Raw genomic sequence first — 21,777 nt, 5'->3', positions numbered from 1 at the left:
ACACCATGTTTAGGCAAATACAATGCAATTTTGCAGTAAATAACAAGAAAAATTAAATTTCCTGTATTTTGAGCCAATAAAAATATGTAACCTCATAGTTTTCAACCTTTCATTTCCAAATTGTGGAACACTCACTCTCATAATGTGGAAAATGAGCAAAATATGGAACACTTACAAACAACTTCAGCTAGGAAAGCTCACATCATGGTTAAACAATGTTATGTCATACATGCAAAAGATCTTTTTATGAATTAACATGACTGAGTAATATTTGCTATGCATATTTGTTAAAAAGCCTTGACAATGAATATGTGCAATAAATCCTCTTTACATGGAACAATGTAGAACACTGAATTTTTAAAACCCAAAATGAAAAAGGTTCCTTATATTGAACTAAAACTGAAAGGTATGACTAGTCTTAACAGAAAAGTTGATATAATAGTTAATAATGTTAAAATGCAAGTCAGCTTCCAACTACATACAAAATAATAGACATTCTATTTATAGTGACCTTTTATAGTTTGTAATCTGCAAATAAAGTAAGAAAATACATGATACATTTTCTATCTCCTGCTTTTTTCCTACTTAAAGGAAAAATGAGTTAAGGAAATGGAATACATTGAGTCAAAGAATTGGATTCTATTTTATTTGTTCTGCATTGGGGGGGCTCTGTTTATTTATCTTACACATAACTTCACAACATAAGTGAAACTATACACCCTCAACATAACTGCAAAGCAAGAAATATATCCATTGCCTGATCCTATCCTATGATATGTATATATATATATATATATATATATATATATAGATCTATGTTGTAACATCGAAAGTACATTTCAGTGAAATGTACCTAAGCGAACTCACTTTTACGGAAGTGGTTTTATCGAAAATGCACTTTTGCGGAAAAAAAAACAACATGCCAAAAAAACTACACAAATAAAACACTACTCATGTTTATGCAGGGTACACCCCCCCATGTGTGAGGCTGTGCCCCCCACATCCCCCTACTTTAATATTCTCACTCCAAGATCGCACTTCAGTGGGGAAAAGGGAATATTCCCTTATCTCTGCTGTACCACAATATAAACAACAGTTTGCTTAGTTGTACAGTCAATACTACATATTGATGTACAACTAAATCTACATGCAAACTGCGTGTTGTTTTTTATTATTTTTTGCGAAAGTGCATTTTCAATAAAATGCACTTTCGCTAAACTGAATTTGTTCAAGAACATTTTGAGTAAACAACTTTCAATATTCAGACTAGGACCCATACATATATGGGTCCGCCTGACAACGTCGACAGCTCAGAACGCCGACACCGAGAACACCGACGCCAGAAGATTGACAACTGAGAAGACCGACGGATGAAAACACCGACGCTGAGAACACCGACATGGGAAAAGGCTGTGTAAGTATGCAGTAGTGACGGACGTTAGGGTGTGGGTAAGGTAAGTGTGCGATATTGATGGTCTGTAGGGATAGGGGTGGGTTAAATGAGTTAGGGTTAGGGCGCGGGTTAGGTAAGTATGCGGTAGTGATAGTCTTTGGGTTAGGGGCGGGTTAAGTGAGTTAGGGTTAGGGTGCGGGTTAGGTAAGTGTCGTAGTGATAGTCTTTGGGTTAGGGGTTAAGTGAGTTAGGGTTAGGGCGCGGGTTAGGTAAGTGTGCGATAGTGACGGACCTTAGGGTTAGGGTTTGGGTTAAGGTTGTAGATAGTTGTGTATGTGAGGTTTAGTGTGGGTTTGTAAGGATTTTGGTGTGCTTGTGTTGTGTGTGTGCTTTTGGACAGGGGATTTGTTTTGTTTGTTGATTGTCGTTATTATGGTGTGTTGGGCATGTGAGGTTTCGTGTTTGTGAACTGTCGGTAATGTGGTGTCAGTGATTTCGTTGTCGGGCATGTGAGGTTTCGTGTTTGTGAACTGTCGGTTATGTGGTGTCGGTAAACTGGTTGTCGATGTTGTGGCTTGTCGACCTTGTGGTGTAGGTAAACTGGTTGTCGATGTTGTGGCTTGTCGACCTTGTCAGGTAGACCCATATATATATATATATATATATATATATATGTGTGTGTGTGTGTGTGTGTGTGTGTGTGTGTGTGTGTGTGTGTGTGTGTGTGTGTGTGTGTGTGTGTGTGTGTGTGTGTGTGTGTGTGTGTGTGTGTGTGTGTGTGTGTGTGTGTGTGTGTGTGTGTGTGTGTGTGTGTGTATATACATATGTATGTTACATTGGCTTGAATTATTAGTTGATATCCCCATGATATCCCTACTATGGGGTATTCTAGAAAGAGGATACAACTTACATACTGAGTAGGAAAAGGTAAGTTGTTCTATGAGTTACCTACCATACAGTACCAAACATTATGTGTATCTAACTTGTCTACTTGATAAGAGCGAAAACCCATATTATCAAATCCGACATGATCAAGACGAGATAAACAAAACTGCAGAAGAAGGAAAAGTTAAAAGAATGAAATTCAGAAAACCAAAAATGGATGTTTACCAGGATATAACACACTTCCCATAGATCACACCCACCATCCAACAGCCCGGGAGCGCAAAGGGCATTCTGTTATGTTTTTGCAGGGTGACTGCACCCCCTGCACCCCCACACCCCTCGGGTATTAAATATACCAACTCCAAGATCACATTATATTGAAGAAAAGGGTACATACCCACAGCATGCCCACATCTGTACAAGAACCTCCGGGTGTAGTACACGTGTACAGCATCACCGTTCTTTCTTAAAGTGGTACTAATTATGACAAATCAATAACTTATGATATGGGTTTTCACTCTTATCAGGCAGACCCATCTAACACCTCACCTACACATATTCTAGGTATCTATTTTCCCCAATGCTTTTATGTGTTTTGTTTTGTTTCTCCCCATATTTGTAGTTGTATTCATTATATGTATAAAGTCATACTAAGATTCAGTACTGAAAACCTTTCTGAAAACTTTAGTGTACAGGCTCAGAGGGGTTAAATAAAGTGAACATTTTCACTAATTCTTGGTCAGGTTTTATGATTATTATTATGTTATATTTATTTGAATGTTCTTTGTCTTTTTTTCTTTTTCTTTCCTGATTGGTTGTGTTTTAAGTATTGTTTATTCCTGGGGTATGGTTTTGTAAGGGTAAGGATGTTCTTCTTCCTAGTTGTTTCTTATTTTTGTGCACTTTCAGCCAGTGAGCACAAGTGATGATGATGAGGTATTACTTCACCTCAGAGCTCATCCTAGCTTTCTGGTACACTTTGAATGGATATTCTGGCTTTTCATGGGCCAGCTATCATATTCTGATTTCTTCCTCTGGCAAGAGCCTTCCTAAGGCACTAGAATGGTTTGATTTCTATTTCTGGCATGAAGTCATTCCTTAAAAACAGTTTCTTTTTTTCTCCCTTAGTTACAATGTTGCTTGGGTAATTTGTCATAAATTTCCTACAAAGGAAAGATATTTCCCTTATCTTGAGGAGACTACAATATTCTTGACTGCTTCTATTTATCCTGGGGATTCATGACTGGAAGCATACCATGAAAAGTACTACTGACTCTCAGTTTGGGAAAATTGTTCACTCCTTTGCTGTTTTGGAGAACTTTTCCTGGGTCATCTGCATTTGCTTAATATGAGTGATTTATACAGTCAATTAGTAGATCTCTGCATGTGCAGACTTCTTGCGTAGTTCAGTTTTGTGTCTGTCTGCTTTTGATGGCTCTCTTTATATCGACCCAAATTACTCAGCAGAAAATTTAAATATTGTAAAAAAACATATGAACTTCTAACTGCTACAGACCAGCTCCTCACAGATTTTTCGTCACTAAGCCAGCAAATTGTCTTTCACTATTATTCTGGCGGAGAAATGAAGTTACATTCAAACTCTGTTAATACCTAATCATATCCAGTACGGATGCTTGTGGAGTAGATACATTAACTGATCATATCTATTTTCCCATGCATTACTTCTGCTAGGCTCCCAGAGATATTCCAACTACTTTTACAGACAGCTTCCTTTCACTATTTTTTATTTCTGGCATAAAATCATTCTCAAGCAAAGGAATGGCATTTTCTGCTTTTGGCATAGAGCCATTGTTAATCAGCTAGTAGGGTGTTTAGCTTTCTGACATCCCCTTTGGGCTACTAATCAAGGAGCCTGAATCCTCACCACTGACACCAGTGAGGGGCATTCACTTTGAACAAAAATAGATACACACAGTATTTCCAGATAAAACTCTCTGCATCAAGCACAATTTCCCTTAAGAGCACACAGGGAACACATTCAGTCCAGGGTCTGGGATTCTCCATCTCTTTCTCACTCCAGGACCCCAGTAAGACTCCCTACTGGCACAGCTGTAGAGATGAGTCCTCAGCTGAGTGCCCAGGCCAAGCCCTCCAACATCCTCTGTGAAACCAGTGGTCTGTGATTTACACATTCTGCTAAGCTCTGACAGACTATAAGGTAGTTATTGCCACCAGACACCCCAAAGTCAATTACTCTAAGGGTCTTACAAGGATACCCAATTATACTGAGTGAAATTAATGTTAATACAAATGGCAGTGCTTGGCCAATGTGACAAGGCTCTCAGGAATGGGCACAGTGTCATCAAATAAATATAAGTACTCTCAAATGTTAAAATATTCTCTAAAGGACCAGGCACAATGAAACATTTAAATATATTTAATAATAAATAATAAAAGAACATGAAAATACTACATATGAATTTACAATAAATACCAGAGTTTCAATAACAGGAAATGTTAAAATAACACAGAGGAATATATTCATTTAGATACAGAAAAACAGTACTTAACTAATTTCATTATATTTTCCTGACTGATATAAATAATTATTATTCCCTTGTTACTTACTAAAGCAAGGCAAGATGAAATGAGTGAGAGATACTTCTTTGTCAGGTTACAAAAACAGACTGCTCTGAGACTTCAGTCTCATCTAGTATTAAAACATCATTTTTGTGCTGGATTACAGAATGACATCACATACATGTGGTTGTCTGATTTCTGGTTCCCGTACTAACCCCCTTTACTAGAAACTGAACCAGAATCTCGCACATATGTGTTACCACACACACAAATGGAGCTTCACTAAGATGTGTTGCAGCTTCGGGAAGGTATAAAACAATTTTAAACTTCCACCCTTCCAGAGTAGCAAATTAGTTCACCCCCAAGGACAATATAGAAGGCTTCCTAGTACAGACCTTTTGTCTTTGGCTGCATTGAGACCTGTGAAATACAATCATTATGGCCTAAATTAAGTAATTTAATTTAATTTCAGGATATTTTTCTAAAAGTTAGCTGGGGCTGAGCTTAACCTCTTCTCTTCCAATGCCCTCTGTTACAATATTAATGTCAACAGTTATAATACAGTCTGGCATACAGGTGTATTTCTTTTTTTCCCCCTGTCCAGCAAGAGACACTGTTGGTACAGTTTTTTTAACACAAGCAGCTTTACAAATACATATTCAGTACAAGCACCTGTACAAATAAGTTTGATATACAAATAAGATATAATTGTTTACAAAACTCCAGCTAGCTCTGTTGGCATATGCTACATATCCACTGCCCTACTTCTCTTGGCATAGCTGGCAACACCCACTTCGTCACAAGCTTATTTACAGTATTTCTCATTATTTTGAGGTGGATTATCTGTATGATTTTAGTACCTTACTACTAGCAATCTGGCTTCTATATTACCTGTCAAACCTGATTTTCTCTTAAGGTACTGCATTCTCTTTTTCAATGAAAGAAATTCAAATGGAAAGTTATGTTTCTTTAAAAAAAATATACAGGGATAAAATAAATTCTTCATTTAGACCAATTGTACTGGCAGAAGGGTCCAAAACATATCCCTTGGCCATCTTTATTGACAGGCTTTTTAAGCCCATATTTCAGAAGAGGTCTCACATATTAGACAACCTGTGGGACTTTCTTGCTAGTCATACATCTGACTTGTGGAATAAGAGATAGGATTTCTTACAGTCGATGCAATGGATCTTTTCACCACCATACCAGCTGAAGAAGCCTTGAATCTCTTTCATGATAATTTCTTTGACTGTGACTTTTTATCACCATCTATGATTAATTTAATAATGGAAATGATGCTCTTGGTACTTGATAACAATTTCATGTATTTTGAAGAAGAGATTTTCAAACAGATCAAAGGCATAGCCATGGGAGCTGTTTGCACCCTGGTTTACACCAGTTTGGATTGGTTAGTTTGGGAGAAGCTTTATGTATTTAATTCCTAATTTTTAACTATTGCATACTTTTCTTGAAGTACCTGGATAACATTTTTATTTTATGGGAAGGTCCCGAGAGTATTATTCCCAGTTTTGCTGATTACCTCAACAGTACAACTAATTATTTTAAATTCACTTTTAATTTTGACAACAATGTTATGAACTACATAGACACCACGATTAGGCATTCCAATGAAAGATTTATATTTAAAATTTACAGGAAACCAACTTTTAATAGCTCCTACTTACATTATACAAGTGTCCACCCTTTTGCTTTTATAAAGGTTTAGTAAAAGGGCAATGTATAAGAGTTGTCAGAATGAACTCTACATTTGGAGAGGAATGTAAAGAAATTGACAACCTTTGTGATATGTTTTTAAATAGATGTTACCCCAAAGACCTTGTGAGAAATGTTAGTAAGGAAGTGTTGGGGGAATGGGGTAAAAACACAATCCCTTTCAGGTATAGGGTTGTTTGAAAATCAAGAATCCAATACTGAGTAAGTTAAAGAAAATTATTTGTTTTTTGAAAGAACTCTTCTGATACAATATAATGATAACTCAAAATATGTTAAAAATATTGTAAGCAAGAATCAGAACATAATGAGGGCAAATTCAATGGTATATGAAGTGGTAGGATCACAGCTCAGTTTTGTGTTTAAAACAGCATGCAATCTGAAGAATAATTTTTTATAGTAATAAAAGGAGTAAAGTTATTAAAAGTCACAGCAAAATGGGGACCACAAAATGAGGTTCCTGTAAGCACTGTTCATTTGTTTTGCAATATGATTTTTTACACTTGACAATACATTTAATTCCATTTTGACACTTTAGAAATGTAATTGTTGAACTGCAGCCAAGTGTTCAGCCTGCCCTAGTTATTATGTGTGCAAGACTGAAAGGCCACTTAGAAAGGGGATTTATGAGCACTACAGTAATATAAAGAATATGAACAGTAATAATGCACTACTTAAACATGTGTAATTGAGTGGTGGCCATAATGAATTCAAATTTGCCATTTTAGAGAAATTTAATACAAAACTATGTGGGGAAGTTTGGGAAGCAAAGCTTGAATATAAGGAATTATTTTGGCAGCTCAAGCTTAATGCCAACTAGTTTAGTTTTTGTCCATTCAATCCGTGCTTCATTCATTCATATTGTAATTTATTACTTTTAAAGTTTTGGTAACTATTTGATACTTTTTGATTACAGGGTATATTTATATATTTCACATCATTTTTTAATTATGCTTTTTGCTGGTGTGTTTTATTTTATATTAATGGTTAAGATAGCTTTAAATGTCTAACTGATGACATGAGGTACTAGTATAAAAGGATTTTATTCTTTGTCTTAAATTCTGAAAAAGTCCTTAGGTTATTTTGGGATGAAAGTGCTTAACTGGATTTATTAAAAACTGCTGCTTTAACTGTATTTGTTGCATGCAGTCCTTCTTGTATTCCAGAGCATTGTCAGTTTGGTTGGTTAGCTGACTTCTTTAAAGTAGCTTGTCATCATAAACACCTGCCTAAAGACTGGAAACTTGTTTGTTGGGTGATAGGTTGTGAGACTGATTTCTGTGTAGGAAACATATCTGCTAGGTGTAATCTTCGTTTTTACTCTGTTATTTAAGCCCCAATCAGATTTCATTAAATGCATTAGTAATAACTGTTGGTATGGTTTGCTTTGGTGTTTATTTAATCTAACTTTTTTTCTTTCATTTACTGCACTAATTAGATTTTATTATATCACAAAATTCCATGCATGGATAGGTCAGCATTCCCCAATATCATTGTAGCCACAGAAATCTGGCTAAAACAAGATGTAAAAATGAGGAAATCCTTCCTAAAGTCTATAATATTCTAAGATTAAATAGATCAAAGAAAAGGGGATGTATAAATGGCCAGTATTTACCAAAACACCAGAAAAAATGCTGTATATCCTAGTAGCCCTCTCGTACTTAATCATGTAGACATTATTATCTCATTACTTAAACTAAATAAACACAAATTGATATGCATTTTATATATCTCTATAAATACACACACACACACACACACACACACACACACACACACACACACACACACACACACACACATACACACACATCTCTTACCCTCAAAACTGAAAGATCAGATGAGTTGTACTGGGCATCAACAAACCTATGAAACACTTATGCTAGGAGACCTCAATATTGAACTCCAAACCATCAACAGCTCCTCAAGTAAAGCAATAAACCAATATGGCCTCACTCAACTCATCTCTACCCCCCACCTGATGTAACAAAGCAGTAATAGAGAATCTGCCATTAACTGGATATTGACCATCTCAGCAAAACAAAATAATCTCTAGTGCTTCCTCCCTGACAACCTCAGTGACTAACAACTAACCTTTGCAATTAGAGACTAAGACTAAACAGCTGCAAAGACAACATCAGCACAATCAAGTTCTAAGTCTCTATCTTCAGCAAAAATACTTTCATGTCAAATTTAAAACTCTTTGACTGGAAAAACCTAATAATAAATGTGGTCACTTCACTCATGAACATTACTATCTTTAATTAATTATACATGGAGAAATCTCCTCCACAATCTAGTAAGCTTTCCATTGCAACTCAGCGTTATCTTTTAAGATCCTCAGAACAAGGTCTCCTGACCATGAAAACACTTATTTTTAATTTAGGTTGTTTTTAACATGATATCATTTCACTGTTGGCCTTTCCAAATGTTAGATTAAAATGATATATTATATCAATGATGGCTATAAATTGGTAGTACTCTAAGACTAGCTTAATTCAGTGAGGAATGAAGATTTTAACATGCTGTGGTTCTCATATTCTTTGTCAGGGTTTCTTACACATGTTTAATTCATAGCAACTACAGTAATTATTTTTTTGTGGAGGTTGGTCTTGGTTTAGTGTTTGATGTGATTACTTTATTGTGTTTAGTGTTCTATTAATGATAAGGTACATATTGTTTTCTTAGTTCTGATCTTAGTAATTAGTTTTAGCTATTTGATGCTAAGGGCATGGATACTGAGCTGTGTGGGCATATTCAAACCTGAGCCCAGCAATATTTATAAAGCTAAGGCAAAACCCTACCAATATCTAAGTTCATGTAGAATATACCCAGTAACAAAATAAATAAATTAAAAAATGTGGTAAAATCCAGTACTAACCATGTGCTACAGTCAATATTCAACATGGTAGTAGTTTTAAAATTCAGATAGGCTCATGCTTTTAAGGATCTATTGTATATCAGACATTTAAAGCCATTTTATTATTTTTTTTTTGGTGCAATCAACAGATCCCGGCAGGACAAATGGCGCTCTGTCCAAAGAGTTCGTTGGCTCAGACTTAGAGACAGGCTAAGTTAAATAGCACAATCAGCAATATATGGCAGTGGGGCTGACCACTGGAAGGTGGTCAGAGATTGCTGCTGATCTTTTTTCTTTCTAGTCTGGCACCCAGAATCATACACAATTTTGGCATAGATTAATTGCAGTATTAAGCTTCTAATCTCAGTACAAATAAGCAAACCTGACTAAATGCATGTGACAAAGATTAGCAGAAATAGCTGATCTTGATTTTGTTGGCTTACAGTAGTGATCTTCATCTGTCAAAAATGTTGCTCTTTTCTGCATTCATGGGTAACCTGCATTACGTTTTACTATGAAGTACAATGCCAGATGAGTAACAGAACAAGAAATTGCAGTTTAGGTTTGTGCTTGTTTGTATGTCTGTGTGTATGTGTGTGTGTGTGTGTGTGTGTGTGTGTGTGTGTGTGTGTGTGTGTGTGTGTGTGTGTGTGTGCTGTGTTCTCTCCCACATAGGTGTATGTATTTGTGTATTCATTTTGTGTGTGTGTGTGTGTGTGTGTGTGTGTGTGTGTGTGTGTGTGTGTGTGTGTGTGTGTGTGTGTGTGTGTGTGAGAGAGATAGAGTAGTATCATAGCACCATAGCAACTTTTACCGCAGGGCTTTAGGCACACTGTTACAAATTTGACAGATGCCATAATCACTGTGGGCTCAAGTCTTCAGTCTCAGGGTTAAATATCTCAGAAGGAAAGAAAACTGTTTTCATTGTAGCCACTGTATTATTTGAAGTACATATTATTAGTATTAATTTATAGCCTTAAATAACACAGATGGAAAGAAAACTGTTAACTTCTTACACAGTCTGCACACATGAAGGCCTGTTACGTGCTTGTGTTCATTTATTTATTTACTTAGTTATTTATTTATTCATTCATTCATTCATTCATTATTTATCGGTTCTGTTGACTGGAATGTTTACAGAGGAGGCCCAGGCAGAAGTTAGAAGCTAGCATGTGTAGTATGGCTGCAACCTACCTCCTTATATGCATTGGGCTGGCCTAGGAATTTGACAATGTAGCATGTGCTTTGATCTTGGTCTTCATCACATCACCAATGACCAAGTGGAGGTAATGTTGTTAAGCAACATTCATGACTGTTAAAAAGAAAGTACGTTTTTTTTTCCTCTTCTTCAAATTATGGTTTGTACATTTCGGTTTGCAGTGCCATGAAAGTCCAAATAATCTTAAAAAATATGTAAGTGGCCAAAACTCAACAGGTGAGAGCAGGTTTTTGGATCATTAGAAATAAAAATTTACCCATAACTCTGAAGTCACTTGAGTCATGATATTAAAAAGGTAATCCTTTAATGGTATAGTTAGGCTGGGAACATTTTGCAGGCTTCATGGTATGCATTAGCAATTATTGTTTACTTTAAGAAAGAACAATTTTTAATACACTGCTAACATTTCTATAAAAGCATATAAACATAACAACACCTACAGTATATTCTATATATGTCTGAGGATGGCTGCCCAAATGGCTTTGATTTATGTCTACTTTTACAGAAGACTAAATCAGCAGTAAATGACCTTTACATTTTTCTAACAGAGTTGGACACTTTGGGGGTGATATGTAAGGCTGTTGCACTCTGAGAATAGCTAGGATGGGGCTGAAGGGGGAGCACAAGGTTTTAGGGAGTGCCATTAGCAGATGCAGATGGTGTGGTAGTGCAGTGATAACATTCAGAAATAAATATCAATACTGCATGTGCAGTGAAGACCGAATCACTGATGCACTTTATGGTACGTAAACTGTAGCAAGACCCTTATTACATTTGTAGCAAATAGTTTGCTACAGTTTCAGAGCAGAAGAACTTTTCAGTTTTTTCATCCTCAGCTTAGAACTTTTTTTTTGTTCCCTCAACTTAAAGTTGATGGAGGTACCAGATCGGGGAACTGCACAAGGCACCAGAAATCCTAGCTACTGTTCTTGGACTTTTGGTGTAGTATTTGATAAAACTGTAACACCTGGTAACAGTGGAGCAGATTGAGGGAATATGAGGAGGTGTACAGCAGTATTAAAAACATAGTGTTTACACTGTCTGAATAGATGCACACTACTACAGGTACAGCAGTATTAAAAACATAGTGTTTACACTGTCTGCATAGATGCATACTACTACAGGTACAGCAGTATTAAAAACATAGTGTTTACACTGTCTGCATAGATGCATACTACTACAGGTACAGCAGTATTAAAAACATAGTGTTTACACTGTCTGCATAGATGCATACTACTACAGACACCATGTCAGTAACAAATGCATTGAATTTCATACTGTAAATAATTACTGGCAAATTATGCCTTATATCTCATACATTTATGAAGTATATTGTATGGGAAACATATTTTCTTACTTATACATCCATCATCTATCTATCTACCTATCTATCTGTTAAAGGAACACATTGGGGTTTGATATGTACATGTATTGAACTGTAGGTTCGGGGCTTATGGATCGGGTTTTAAGACAAGTGGCAACTCCATATTTCATATACTCATGTCTTCTGAGCTAGTGCTTCCAATTAATATCAACGGGCTAAATTTACTTCATATGTTTCTGCTAAGAAGGGCTTTCCGTGGTTTTCATGAGGTCATTTTCAGTTTTTACTTATGATCAGTGTTTTATTGTATCTGTTATTCTTTAATTTTAACATTTTTCTTGAAATATGAACTAATTTAATTTCTAGGTGCAGGGCTGGCCTTCGGTGAAATGGAGCCCCAGGTAAAGGACTTTCTGTAGCTAATCAAAAGATTAAGCCACCCTGTTTAATGTAGAATCCTGCATCTTTGGATTGTATTTTACTGTCCCTGAACATTATTTCATAATGAAAATATTTTAACTAAAGGGTATTACATTTTTTTCTGGCAGCTGGCCAGTATTAATTTAGTAACGATAGAAAGAAATGCCAACAGTTGTAAATTGGATCTAAAATAGGCTATTCGACCTCATAAAACAAGATTTGATTTATCTCTTTTTTAGAAATAACAGCAATACATTTTGTGAATCGTGGTTCTCAGAAAGTGTTTGGGCACATAACAGCCAGCAGGCTTCATACCAAACATCAAATAGCACGCAAAGGCTTCTTTGGAACTGCTGCAAGAAATAGTTTTATGTATTTATTTATTTATTTATTTTAATTAATGTGGGTGGATAAAGAGAGGGTATCTAAAGGCAATTTTGACTTTGGGAAAGGATGCCATTCCATCTTGCGTACACACAGGCACACACACACACACACACACACACACACACACACACACACACACACAGACAAACACATATACACATGCAGACAAATACAAAATACACACAGATGAGCACACATTCACACACATAGGCACAAACACACAGGCATGACTACATGCACAAACACACACACACACACACACACACACACACACACACACACACACAGACAAGCACATATACACATGCAGACAAACACAAAATACACACAGATGAGCACACATTCACACACATAGGCACAAACACACAGGCATGACTACACACACACACACACACACACACACACACACACACACACACACACACACACACACACACACACACACACACACACATGCACCATGCACATCTACTGGCAATATGGAGATCAATAATTAAACTGCATCTTATCTTTGGGATGTGGGGAGAAAACAGTGCACCCAGTAATAACACGCAAAAACATAAAGAAGACATGTGGAGTCTGAACAAAAGACATTATATAACATTAGATAGAACATTCTGTGTATCCATACTATTTGCAATGCTACATTCTGTGTATCCATACTATTTGCAATGCTAATTTCCAAAAATAACATTTATGGAAATCTCTTGAGTACTCCTTTAAGTTGTTCTGCTATCATTTAGTAGATTTGTTAGCTTTGCACCATTCCATTTCTCATTCTATCATCATGATCTGATTTGGTGCCATATTTCTGTCTGCTATACATCTTCTTCCAAAATAGTTCTAGGCTTACTCAAATCTTTCCTCAAAAAAGACAGTTCTAGATTCATTTTCCTGCTCTTCTATTGGTATGCTCTTGACTCCTTCCCTGACAAAGCAAGCTCTCAACCCGTTACTTCAAGAATCAGGACCAAAGCTAAAAGTGTCAGCAACAAATGCCATAAATCAGGGTCATATCTTAAATATTGGCATTATTCACTTAAAATATTTACAAAGTAATGGGATACTTTCACAATGAGAACTTTTTAATTTTCATGCATGGTATGATTTGGTTATTGTACCTATCATTGTTTCATCACAAAATCATAAGTTTTAGGAGGATTAATCTATGATTTTGAACCAAAATCAGGCAGGACTCTCCTAAAAAAGTTGATGTGATGGGCATCCTAGACTATAGATTGTGGATTTTTTTTATTAAAAGCAAACTAGTGTACACAATATCACAACTTATTTTGCATTTTACTTAATATGTTACAGTAAATTTTTCAGATGCAAGATAAAAACATATAAAATCCCTGTTCATCTCTAATCACCTCATGCATTATTTACCCACCTGATATTCCTGCGGATTCAAAAATGTAAAGTCTGTAATCATGGCAAAGTCATAACTGTTTATTATCTATGCATGGCAAGTCCTGAAGCTAATTAAGAATGTATGCAGCCATGAAAACAGGAGTAACACTCTGCTTCTCATCAAAGCTGCAGTACAAACCTGTTGGAAGATTGTGTTAGACTCCCGCATGGCCCCAATAATGTAACAGCATCTACTGTGAACATTGAATGAGCACAAGGCTTTACGGTAGTCATTGCACAACCACATCCACAGCTGACAGTGCTTCTGTGCATATCTATTACTGTAAGTCACAGATACATATATGCAGAGAAATGTGCTGTGGAGGGAAGGAAGGGAAGTATTCCAAAACTGGGAGGATAAAGGCGAGAGTAGGGCCACAGAAGCACACATATAATAGGAAGGGAAGCGGTGACAAATCCAGGAATGCAGAAGACAACTGACAAGGAAGTATGATTCATACAAACAGACAGCAAACTGAACTACTTGAAGTTAAACAAAATATGAGAAGCACACATGGTAGGTGGGGGTAGAGAAAAGTAATAAGCTGTACCGCTTATAACACTACTGTAACTAGTGTTTTGCAAATGTCATCAAAATGACCACTATGCCATGGAGGAGATGTGAACTCTGTACTCAGTTCACTGACATTGTAATATTTCATTTAAATCCGGAGCCACTGAAGGGGTCAATGAGGCACATAGCAGTTAAGTGTTACACATTTGCAGTCTGGAAGCAGAAAAAAAAAATCAGGCCATAAGAGATTTGAGTGTATTACCCTCATCAGTGGCATTCTACCAAACATTGCATTTACAAGTTCTTATTGGTGAAGCTGGACAACAAAGCTGTCTCCCTCAAAATAAAATTCAACTTAGAAAACTCAATTAAACCTGTAACAGTTAGGAGCTATACTAAAGCATAATAGATCCTATTAAGTAACTTTCAAAATTCACAGCTCTCCACAAACCCCAAGAACACAGCTACCTATGCAGAATTATTTATAGAAGCCCTGTACAACCATGTAAATGGCTGCACTAAGGCTACTGTACCTACCAGAAGTAACTCCAGATCTAACAACAAAAATAAACCTCATTGGTGGAATCCTTATCTTATCAGGCTATGGTTAAGAAGTTTACCTCACATATATATCTTTGTGTGTGTGTGTGTATATATATATATATCTACATATCTATATCTATATATATGTATATATATATATATATATATATATATATATATATATATATATATATATATATATATATATATATATATATATATATATATATATATATATATATATATATATATATATATATATATATATATATAGATATATATAGATATATATATATATATATATATATATATATATATATGGGTCTACTTTGAAACCTCAATGCTCACAACATCGAATGTTACAAAGTCGAGACCACAACACTGGCAACACTAAATACTGAGAGTACACAACAACAAGCAACAGGACATCGAAATAAACACACCACAACATCGTAACCCATAACATCGATAAGTACTGTGCAGAAATCATACCTCCTTGTCCCAAATGTGCACATATTGACCAGACATGAGCAGACCTCCACAACTAATAGTCTGACACTACAGGCACAGTACACTTGCAGGAAAACAATAACCCCGTGCCACTCCAAAACACAAACACTCTTCCAATGCATATCATAATCACACATCAACTTGTGCATACTGTAAACATAAACTGGATTTGTAAATAAAATAGTGACATCTAGACTACACACCGTGTTTGCATCACACTCCACTACAGGACACATAGCATTACAGCTTCAGTAGATTAGCGATAGCTCACAGGAAATCAACCATAATGTAGGAGCTCTTGTGGTTAAGCACATGCTCAAGCTGTGAGTGGTGGAATACTAGCTTCCTCTTCTTAGGTGATGGAGGGAACCCTGTCACTAAATGGATCCTAAGCTCCTCAACCCTGTCTTGTTCCCGTGCTAGTGTTGTCAACAAGACAGCCGAATCTGTTGCCCGAGTCCCAAGCAGTATCTTTAGCCTCCTGTGCCATGCCTCAATACTATTTTGCGTCTGGGGCAGATATAGGCTGTTGAGCTCTAATATGTTTCAGAATGTGATGGGGAACAGCGGCAGGAACCATGCAAAAGGCATACTCCTGGTTGTGAACTTCTTAGGCTTGCCAAATAGGTACCATTCACTGAAGTACCATAACAGATCTCTACCCTCTGCAGGAAATACTTCCTGTAAGGCATTGAAGCCTGATACCACCTCCTCCTCCTAAGAACATCAATACCACCATGCATTTCACAGCCACCTGGATTTCCTGGCTAGTGTTATAAAGGGTAGCTAAGCCCAGTGACTGCACTTTACGACAGATATTCTAGCCAAAGTGGAAAAAAAACAGCCTTTAGGTATCACTCCTGCTAGATTGTTACGTACACTATTAATCACAGCTATCTCATAGTCACACATTAAGTATTTCATAGCTGGCTCAAAGTCATGCTCTTGTAACAGCTGAAATATGCATTCCACATCACATTGTATGATCGTAGTGATTTGTTTGACTTTAAACAGTACAACAGAGGGACTGTCTTGTTATAACCTCCATACTTCAGGATTCCATGAATGCTGTATAACTGTCTGCAGATTACTCCCTTATAGAAAAAGGTCCCATCCATGAGCCATATACTGGCATTACTTAAATCATACAGATTAGAAACAGTTGTAAACACTAACACTGTTACATCACTTGCTGGGTCTACATAGCACTTTTCTATGAACTCACCATCTTTCAAGGGGAAGTCACTTAGGCTGTCTGTAATGTTATCTGCATGTCAGCCTAACCCCTGCTATGCTTCCTATGGATCCTACCCACTTGTTGCAGCAAGTCTTCCTGTTTGGGAGACTGGAGCTAAATTGAGTGGAAGTAGACGCCATAACGTCATCTGCAATCAAACAAAGGGTATCCCTAGACAATTCAGCTTTCTGTCTTAACTCATAAGTCATGAGATATCTTTCTACTTTGGCCGGGCTCCCTCTGTGATGGTGTACTACATATTTACAGAGCTCTTCCCCATTAGTTACTGTCATGGCAACTGCTCTACCTTTGCATTTCTCCGTGTGTTTATGTTTGCAGCACCAGTATTTCTTAGTAGCCATAGTGCGTTCCAGATTGTAGATGTAGCCATCAAAGATGAGCATTTCCCAGCCCTTCTGGAATTTGGTGGTGGTATAGACACATCCTAACACTCCAGGGCTTTCCAATGCAATTTCCGCATAGTGAAGACGTTGGATACAGCATTGCCATTGGACACTGAGAATTCGTACTGGCTTCTATTCACTGTGCACGGTCCATACAATGTTTTAAGGTGGCAGCACCTAGTTCAGCTATGTAGTATATCTCTGTTTTGGCTAGTCTACCCTCTTTACATATACCAACATAAGCATTATTGTGTTTTTTCTGCTACTAACAGTAGCGGAGAAGCGGCTGCTGACAGCAACAGCTGTGGTAAAGTACATGCCATTTATCTGCTGTGTACAGTTAGTGTTGGATGATAGTAGTTATGTTTAATTTCTCTACTTGACAGTGGTTGTGTATTCCATTTTCTGCTACATGACTGCTGTCGATGTTCTGTCACTCGATCATATGACAGTCAATGTTTTGGATGCAGGTTTTTGATGTCCTGTTGCTCGCTGTTGTGTACTCTTGATATTTAGTGTTTCCGATGTTGTGGTCTCGACTTTGTAACCCTTCATGTTGTGAGCATTCGAGGTTTCAAAGTAAACCCATATATATATATATATATATATATATATATATATATATATATATATATATATATATACACACACATACAAATATATACCCACACACATACATACACATATATATGTGTGTGGGTGTGTGTAATATATGTATCTGGGTCTATAACTACTCAGATGTTCACAATGTCAGAGTCCAGAATATCGGTGTCACACTGTCAAAACACAGAACACAGAACATTGACAGGCACTGAGCATGCTCCAAAGATTACTCCAAAATAGGCTAAAGCAACAAGTGTTTTTGTAGGGGGCAAGCCCCACCCATTAATTCAATTAAGAATTAATTGATTTTATTTGGAGGGGTAGTGCATTTTGTTATATAAGGGATGAATTGTGTGTTTTTTACTTACGTCTGAGGAAACAGTATTAAAATTGTGAAAGTGCTTGCATGTCTTTATAATAAACATTATATATAACCTGGCTTTGACATCATCTTGTGCTGCCTTTTTTTGAATTTTTGAATTTATCTTTCTACAGAGCAAAGCATTCATCTGGTGTTGCTTGTTCTTGTTTAGTTTTATTACATGTCCTAATATGCCAACAATATACACGCAAGTGTATCATACCATGTCACTCAGGTCACTCAACAAGAAGTACCATTATAACTCTGTCATAGTTCATGTTGAGGAGAATTACTTGAGACATTCCTCTCTGGACTATATGAAGAGACACATGACTGAACTCTCACATTATGTGTCCCAGGCAGGTATGACCCTAGCCCTAAACAGCATTCTACCTTTACCCAGGACGATGTCACACTATAAACAAAAATGATGGACTTCAACATGTGGACAGGTGATCTGCTGTGGCGACCCCTAACTGGGAAAAGCCGAAAGAAGAAGAAGAAGAAGAAGATGGACTTCAACAATTGGCTTAGCTTCTGGTGTCAATCCAGGGGGATCCAGCATCTCTCAGCCTGGGCTGCATGGTTGACAAGCCACACTGCTTTACCAGAAAGGGTCTAAACCTGCACCCTCTAGGCTGCTGGACACTGGCAAAGGCATTTGCCTCCCCCTTAGTGCCTTTGTTAGGCAATGTGAAAGCAATAAAAGTTTTGACATATCAACATTAACTGGAGGCAAACTCAAAGTTCTGCTTCTTAATGCTACAAGTATAAACATAAAGCTGCACTGGAGGAAATGGCCAACCCACTAGCTGACAGATTTGGAGCAAATTTCAACCCCCTGACCCTACCAGCCATACCCTAAAGCATACCTTGGCTCCTTGAACATACACTTTTCTCTATTTTTTTATTCCTGCACTAGTTTCATCCTCAGAGCTGAGGCCCCCTGCACATACACGATTCTTCTTCTTAGCCACTAATCTAATAATACCATGTTTTTTTCAAAATAATACCTATAACCTTATTTCCTTTACTGCATACCTTCTGGATTTATTATTGTTGTTTTTCCTTTTACAATCTTATTATTATACTTTTTTATGTATAAAGCTATGTATAATTCCATGGAGTACATTATTTTTCTTATCCATTGTATTCATGACATTGTTTTGCTCTGTATTACTGTAAACTTGTTTCTATTTGTATGTCTGTTTCAGGCTTTTCCCCTCAGGTCTCCACTGAAAAAGGTAAATTCTTACCCAACTGGACCAACCTGGTTAACAAATGTGAAATACATAAATAAATACCTGAAACCAGTCCTCTGCCTAGTATCTCTAGACATCAGGTTATATCTATGCTTTCCAAGGCTAAAAACATGGTCACAGTGGTACCAGATAACATCCCAAGTTGCTTACTAAACAAGCTAAAACAAGACCCAGTGGACCAAATTAGCATCCTCTTTAACCAAAGCCTGAAAACTGGCTCTGTCCCAGCAAAATGGACAACATCAGTAGTAATCCTGTTGCCCAAAGGGGGGGAGGGGCATCAACCGACCCTGGGAACTATAAACCTATAAGTCTAACCAGTCTCATCTGCAAGGTAATGGAAAGAATCATCATGGACCTTATCACAAGGACATAGGTAACCTTCAAACTCTAGACCAAATCCAATTTGGCTTCCTCAATAGTAGATCATGCTTATTAAACATAGTGGACTTCTTTGAGAAAGTCACCAAAGGCCTGGATGAAGGTAAAACAGCGCATATTGCCTATCTTGATCTGGCTAAGGGTTTTGATGGAATCTCCACTCAGGTATCATTGAAAAACTCTCCCAGCTGGGAATTAACCATTACATCACTAGATGGTTACCTAAATGGCTTACTGACAGAAAACATACCATAAAAGTTAGTGAATTAACCTCTACCAGTAGAGCTGTCACCAGTGGCATACCACAAGGTCCTGTGCTGGGCCCTTTACTGTTTGGGATCTATTGAATTAACCTCTACCAGTAGAGCTGTCACCAGTGGCATACCACAAGGTCCTGTGCTGGGCCCTTTACTGTTTGGGATCTATTTCTCAGAAGTCCAAGCTAACGTATATGACCTTTGGCTTACCAGGTTTCCTGATGATTGCAAATTGGAAGTCCACCATGATGTTAACATATTCCAGGAGTGGCTAACACAGACAAATGATTGATGCCAAAGCCACATGATCTAACACTAAATGCAAATATGCACCATTACTTTTGCCTTTTGCAAAGTGGAATTCCCTGCTAATTACAGCATTAACAACACCCCCCAACTCAAACCCAGTGGTACAAGAGAAGGGAACACAGGTAGATAGCAATCTGAACTATAACCACCAAGTTTCCACAGTAGTAAGGAAAGCGTTTATCGTGTACCTCACAATTCAGGCCATCACATCCAGGTCTGAGGATTTTATAACACCAGTGTACTCAAGCCTCATCAGAAGACTAATAGAGTACAATGCTCCCTTTTGCATGCTCCTCACCACACACTTGCAGCAGCTGGAGAGACCACAGGGGTTTCTCACAAACATGGGGCCTACAATCCATGCCATGGTATATGTGGATAGGTTGAAAGCTCTGTCACTTTACTCTGTATCATATAGGATAAGGTGACTTCTGCCTGGCCTACAGGTTGGTCTCTGGCCCTGCCCTGTTGGAAATTCTGCACATCCACAAATTAGCTCTAGCTGATGACATCAGCAGAATCTGGTGAGAGGAAGATGGTAACAGCAGTGTCGCATGTACTAGTGTAACATGCTCTCTCTAATATCAAGCAAGTGCACAAACACACACCACCAGTTGACTGCAGTGATAACAGAATACCTACTTTTCTAAGTAAACTGACTAGAGACCTCTGTATTTAATGCAAGTCCCACAGCACAAGTCTGACTGGGAGAGTATCAGACAACACTTTATAAGTGATGACATCAGCAGTGCCTGGTGAGAAGAAGCTGGTAATAGCAGTATCCCACATGCTGGTGTAAAATGCTCTTTCTAATGTCATGCAAGTACATAAGCACACACACACACACACACACACACACACACACACACACACACACACACACACATATCAGTTGACTGCAGTGACAACCAGACCCCTACCTATCTAATTAAACCAACTAGATTTATTTATTTTATTTATTTATTGACATTTAACAAAAATAGAAAAACAAGTGGAAAAAGATCGTAGAAACAAAACCACTAATCCAATAAAACGATCATGTCAGCACACAGGTTGCAAGCCCATAAAACATTTATTGTATAAATTCCACAAGAGCTTGCACCCTAACTCAATTGTAGGGCTTTTTCAAGTGTGAAAACAGGGTAACTGTTCAATCAGCCATCTTTAAATAACTTAATTTAAAAAAAAAGGCCCCAAAACTAGTCTGACCTAAATTTAAAGTA

This window comes from Protopterus annectens, chromosome 3.part0 (genome assembly GCF_019279795.1).
Source record: "Protopterus annectens isolate FY-2018-M chromosome 3.part0, PAN1.0, whole genome shotgun sequence".
NCBI classification, from domain to species: domain Eukaryota; kingdom Metazoa; phylum Chordata; order Ceratodontiformes; family Protopteridae; genus Protopterus; species Protopterus annectens.
The sequence above is the reverse complement of the archived record's forward strand: the minus strand, read 5'-3'. Positions refer to the sequence as shown.